We start from the raw sequence: 6736 nt of genomic DNA, 5'->3' as shown, positions 1-6736 counted from the left end.
CTAAAATCATAAAAAGGTTTAGGCCACGCTTGAACCTGCCCAGCTCACTGATACAGAACAGTGTTTAAGCTGCTGACCAAGCCTACTGAATGGACAATCAGAAACACTTTTCAGTGGCTATGCAATGGAATAATATTTGTAACAAAAACCATTCCTGCATTTGAGACACTCCTTACACAAACTTTGTCTCGCTTTCTATTTCTGTGTAAGTTTCTGTGGCAGCGTCACACCCTGCAAGTCACTTCCCCACATGCCTCATTCTGCTCTTCCTCATTGGACATTTGCCACCAAATGTGTATGCAAATCAACTGGTTGTGAGTGCTTCACACCTATATCAAACACGCAAGCATTTCCTTTGAGCCTGTTCAGCTGCTGGAAAAATACCAATCACTTTGATTTGTATGTTGGGTGACGACATTCACGTCAAAGCAAAATATCTCAAATTCAAACATGTTTTTATATTTTTATTTTGTCAGATAAAAGCATAAATCAAGCAACGCACCATCATGTTTTGTATTTGATTTTTTGAAGAGCTGCACATGCTAAGCTGGACTCTCCTCGATCATTTGCTAAACTTTACTCTTTTTCAATTATAATCTCATCTGAAGCAGTGTCCGCACAGGAGGCAGACGGGCCTAGTGAAGTCATCTAGGCAGATGTAGCACTTTGCATGTGCTGACATCTGTTGCAGAGGTTCGATTCTGTACTCCTCCTAGAGAGCCTGTCAAGGTGTTCCTGAGCAAGGCACTGAACCCCTGATGTGCAGGTTGGCTCCTTGACATAGTATGTCCCTGCCATCTGTGTGCGAACAGGTCAACGTCAAGCGCTTTGGAGTGAAGTGCTATGGAAAGTACAGCTCGGATACTACACAGGTGATTCGTGACAATATAAACCTGGGAACTCAGGGCCACACATACGTACATGAAACACCCACGAGAGTGAATATGCCCCTCTACTAAGTATGAATCAGTCCAATCTGGAGCCCTCATCAAGCTTGGAACATAAACAAAAAATTAATTAATTGATAGTGAAATCCAAATACTAATCAATTAACTAAAAAACTATTTAAAAAAAATGTTATGATTCGGTAGATGTTGTTGGTGCTGAACTGTCATGAACAGAAACTTTGCCACGACATCTGTCATTCTGTGTAATGCATCACGTTTTTGTTTTTGATTTCTATAATTGTGTTTGTGGGACGGGAGAGGGGTGTGGTTTGTGAGTATAATGGATCTGTCACACCTACTGTATGCCTTCTGGGAAGCAAACAGTGTGACACACTACTTGATTATGAAACCCTGCAGCACTTACTGGGTGCTTGTACGCCCATAAACATGATAAAGCAGGCCTATTTTTCTTACAAAGATAAAGAATAACGCTGACTCTGCAGCAAATAAGTCCTTTTATTTTGATGAGGAAAGGGTATATGGACACGTATGAGAAGAACATCGCGTTCAGGATAAAAGACAGAATGGTTTACAGTTGACGGCTGTGTAACTGCACTTGTGTTTGGAGTCACTGTATCAGAAGGAGCATTCTGCAAACGGAACATCAGAAATTCATGTTAATGGCACTTGAAAGGTATAAACTCAATCAAAACTAATCACAACACAATCAACACTGTGTGCTTGAAGTACTGCACTCCAGGGTGCGCTACAACGTGCCATAGATAAGTTTTGTTACTGAAATCAATGCAGTGAATGAAGTGTTAAGGCCCCTTCAGAATGAATGCTACAAAACAATCATAAAAGTATTGTGATGAGTTTCAGGTTGTGACTGGCCACAGACATCCTGCATCAACGTTCTATCAGTGTCAGAAATTTAGCATCAAGCTTAAGATTCACCAAGCATTTGTTGCACAATCGGGTATCACACTTGACACCATAAACAAAGGGTTTCCTTCTCCTGTTTCACATAGTGTGATGTGCAATGAACTGATATGGTAGCTGTTATTGAATAAATTATAGGAGGCACTAAGTCAATAAAGTCTCAAAACAGACAAGTCCGAAGTCCTATAAATACACAGAAAACAGCATAATACAAGGAAAAAGGAAAAAGAGTGATTTTCATTCTGAGGGCTTTTCCAGTTTGGTTTATCCCTTAGCTTTGCTTGTTTGGGCTTTTCTCGTTCACGGGGCAGATCACCATCGTGTCAGACGCTCTATCGCAGCAGCACAAGTAGAAGAACGGAACAATCTTCTCTGCCAATGCGTCTTTGAACGTGTAGATGTGGGTCCGAGCCCTTACGTCATAAAACGACAACTGCCCCTCCTCATAGTCCAGGAATACACCCACTCGTCTGGGCTTGGGGTCGATGGGCAGCAGCAATGGAGGCGAAGTCGACACCCGGTAGCCTTGGCCTTTTTTCATGGCCAGCGCCCAGTAGCCCTGGGTGGTGCTGACAAAGATTCTCCCATTTCTGTTGACAGAGCTCCTCGCCACACTCAGATACCAGTCGTCCTTTTCCCCCACCTGGACCTCCCAGTAATGTCGCCTCGAGGTGAAACAGTCGCGGCCTAGGACGATGACGACTGTGTCATAGCGATTGGGGTGGTCCGGCAGGTCCTGCCACGCCCCCAGATGCCTCACTTGACGCCAGTCCTTAAAAAGCTACAGCCACAGGTTGCCTGTGTCAGGGTCTAAGGTCAAATCAACTAAAAATGGCACAACAAAAAGTATCAAATGTCTATACAAATGTGAGGCAGAGAGAGAAATGTACATAATAGTTACCTGCATGTTTTGTAATCTTTTTGATTTCTATAAAGTCAAAGAGAAAAATTCATCCTTGAATTGTATGTTCAGCATTGCATCAAAGGTGACACGTGTGACCTTTTTGGGAAATCCTACCGCTATCCGCCAGCTTGTCGCCCATTTCGCCTTACGTCGATTGCAGTTTGAACACGGCTCTACTGATGATGCCAACGCACACGTTGGTGGGGACACTGGGGGTTAGGTGGGGGAACGCAAAGGGCTGGAAAGCTCTACGGAAACAAACAATACAAACATTGCTAGAACCCAGACAGCAAAACGCCCCATCTCTGTCTGAACACACCCTGAGATGAAGGGAAAAGCTCTGTGGTTCACCTTCAGGAAGTGAATGTGGTCGGCGCGAGCCACATTCCCCAATTCCGTGTTTCTCCTCTTCAGCTCGGCCTGGGTCCTCTGGATGGAGCAAATGAACTCAGAGAAGACCCGTGCACTCTCTTCAATCTCTCTCTGGGCACTCGACTGGAATTATAAAGTGATGATGGCGTGATGAAAAGGGTGAGGAAATGCACGTTTACAGTGATTGGTGCTTTAACGTGTATGCAAACACACTAACTGTTTTCTGCACAACCCCATCAGGACTCACTTTGTTGAGCTCCATGCAGTGTTTGACCTCTTCCACCTTCTTCTCTCTGTCCTGGATCATCTGCTTAACTTCTATTTCCATCCTCTTCAGCTGAGCCTGCACAAGCAAGGTGACGAAGTGCGTAAAAACAAATAAGATAAAGCCTGTAAGAGATGTTGCTCAAACTTAAACATTCTCACCTTTATCTCTATCCATTCTCTCTCCACGGGGACAGTGTAATGCCCCGGTGGTCTGTTTCTGTACAAAGGACGCACACACACATCGGACCTTTCTTAAAGAAGAGCTCCAGTAGCCTCTCGGCTGCTTCGGACAAATCCTGTCCTCCATGTTGGCGACAGGCTCCATCAGCTTGTGCTTGGTAAACCTGGCAGTGTGAGACTTCAGGTGCTCCTCGACACTGATGATGACGATGAGGACGAAGATGATGATGACGATGATGATGACGATGACGACGATGATGAGGATAATGAAGATGATGATGACGACGATGATGATGATGAAGACGATGACGATGAATAAATGTTTACTTCCATCTACCTGTTCTTTACCTTGTAGCAGCTAATGGCAAAACCCAACAGTTGCATCGTTTTTCCAATATCTTTTAGTAAATGCACGTTGTGTCCCTTCCTGTTTGTTTTCTACCTGACATCACACAGACCAGGGTGCCGCCATCCTGTCTCAACGACATCCTTCTACTGGAAGAAGAGAGGAAACCATTTCTTGTGATTTTTTAAAGAGAATAAACCGAACCACACTGGACAGTCTTAATAAATTATATTGGTAAGCTATTAAGATCCTGGAGATGAGAAATTCACCAAGTAATTTGTTTCTGCTCTCACAAAAATGAATTAAAAAGGAAAGAAATTTGTTGTAAAACAAGTGTTGTTTGTTACATAAGAGGTCTCATTTTGTATGTGTGTGCGCTAGATAATCATCATGTTGTAGGGAACCTGGCAGGGATCCAAACATGCAAATTGCAAGAAAAACCAGCTCCTGTCCAAGAGTCACGATCAAGCCTCCATGGCTGATTACGCTGATAAAGGGAAACGCGGTGTTTGTGCAGCTGCAGAAGGGCGACCATGTGTACATGCGACTGGCTGCACATTGGCACGTTTGGTCAGTAGGTGGTGTGACCACCTTTAGCGGTTTCCTGCTCAGCCCAGTGTGAGAAGACAAGATGCATTTGCATCAGAAAATGTGACTGCAGATAAACCAATCACACCGTGAATAAGTGACACAACTTAAAATTAGCTTGAACTGACTTGAATTCTGTCATTCCCACTGTAATCTCATCAAATGAAGAATTGTGAAAAGATTTTCTCCATGTATGTATAATGTGATATGAATTCAAATAATATATCACACACACCTCACATGTTTTGGTGATTGTTAAAATTCAAAAAAGCACCACAATCTTTTGTAATCCTGTTTAAAATAAAAGAAACGTAATTTCTGATTACCCAGTAAACAAATATTGGATAGTTTTACCACATGGCCATGTTTGGGGAAACGACCCCTTACAACTATCCGGTGTTCTTTAATATTCGCCACACCACACACAAGGAAATGAACCCTGCAACACAGACAACATCAATCTACACAATCACATGTAACTAGGAAAATTAGGGTGTAAGACATGTAAGATATGTATTGTTTACGTGTCGATTGTTCATCTATGTTCATGGTTGAATTCATGGCTTGTATTATTTCCATGGGGTGAAATATTTTGGTTTCAAATGACTAAATTCATAGTGATAGGTAGTACTGTGATAATACTTTGGTTCATACCTAAAGGGAAAATTGGATTTACTTGTGTAATTTAACATAATAATGTACATACATTATTACTGACAATTTCAACTTCTTATGGCACCGTCAACATCTTTTTAAGACGGATGGACTTTGCCTGAACAAGTCAGGAGTAAAATTGTTCACCTCTTACCCTACGTCACCCATCTGTTCCCTCTGCCAAGGACAAGAGACAAGAGGAACCAAAAAAGCAGGATAACAAAAAACAGCGTAGCAGAAACCCTGAAGGACAGCGACCTCAGCCCCCACCCAACGAGAGCTCTGATTATGGGAGATACCAGAAGCGAGAGCTGGAGCCTCCACCCCCCTTCACCCCCTTCTCACCCCCCCAACACCAACGATCCACCTCTATCACCCCACCCAAACTCCACTCACTCCACTCACTCTCCTCTCCAGACACCCTTTCTCCTTCCTCTTCTCTCTTGGATTTCACCGACCAGTTGAAGAAGCTGGTAACTGCTGAAACTCAGTTTACCCCCAAACCTACCCCCATTTTCTCTCCCCTAAATCCCACTTGGCGTCCATCTCCAACAGTATCAAAGAGACGTCCACCACGTCCCCCACCTCCCCAACGCCATTATCCTCTGTCCCCTCAGTCTGATAAGGTTGTTTGCGTACAAAATGCAGCAAACTCATGTTGAGCAAGGCTAATCACTCGTGATTTTTCTCCCAGAACAAGCTGGGGCACTGTGTGTGGATAGCTTCAGGTATAGGAATATCAGGTACAGGACGTGTGTTGCCTTGTGTCCACCTAAAATCAAGGCCCATATCAAACCTCCCGTTCATGAGTAAAAGCATTGAAAAAGCTGTTTTTCAACAGGTGAACAACTTCCAGGCACTTAACAATTGTTTCAATGTCTTCCAGTCAGGTTTTCGAGCACACCATAGCACTAAGACTGCTCTTATTAAGGTATTCATCAACAGCCACTTAAACGCAGACAGTGGCAGAATTTCAGTAGTGCTATTACTGGATCTCAGTGCTGCATTTGACACGGTCGACCACAAAATATTACTAGACCGACCAGAAAACTGGGTAGGACTTTCTGGCACAGTACTAAGCTGGTTAAAATCATATTTAAAGGACAGGGACTACTTTGTTTCGATAGGTAACTACACATCTGAACAGACAAATACAAAGTGTGGAGTTCCCCAAAGCTCCATTCTGTGGCCTCTACTGTTTAACATCTACATGCTGCCACTGGCTCAGATTTAGAAAAAGACAAAATAAGTTCCCATAATTATGCAGATGACACACAAATTCACATAACCATGTCACTAGGAGACTATGGTCCATTACAAGCACTAAGTAAATGCATTGTACAGATCAATGACTGGATGTGCCAGAATTTTCTTCAATTAAACAAAGACACAAATGAGGTGGTTGTTTTTGGGGCCAAGGAGGAGCAATTAAAAGTCAGCGCCCAGCTTCAATCAGTAATGTTAAAAACCGCAGACCAAGCCAGAAACCTTGGTGTAGTCATGGACTCAGACCTGAATTTCAACAACTACATTAAGACAATTACAAAGTCAGCCTACTATCACCTTAAGAATATATCAAGGATTAAAGGAATTATG

This window comes from Genypterus blacodes, unplaced genomic scaffold (assembly GCF_046128005.1).
Source record: "Genypterus blacodes isolate CSIRO-AG114 ecotype Tasmania unplaced genomic scaffold, CSIRO-AGI_Gbla_v1 ptg000122l_1, whole genome shotgun sequence".
In the NCBI taxonomy this organism is placed as follows: Eukaryota; Metazoa; Chordata; class Actinopteri; order Ophidiiformes; family Ophidiidae; genus Genypterus; species Genypterus blacodes.
This window is presented reverse-complemented; position numbering follows the sequence as displayed.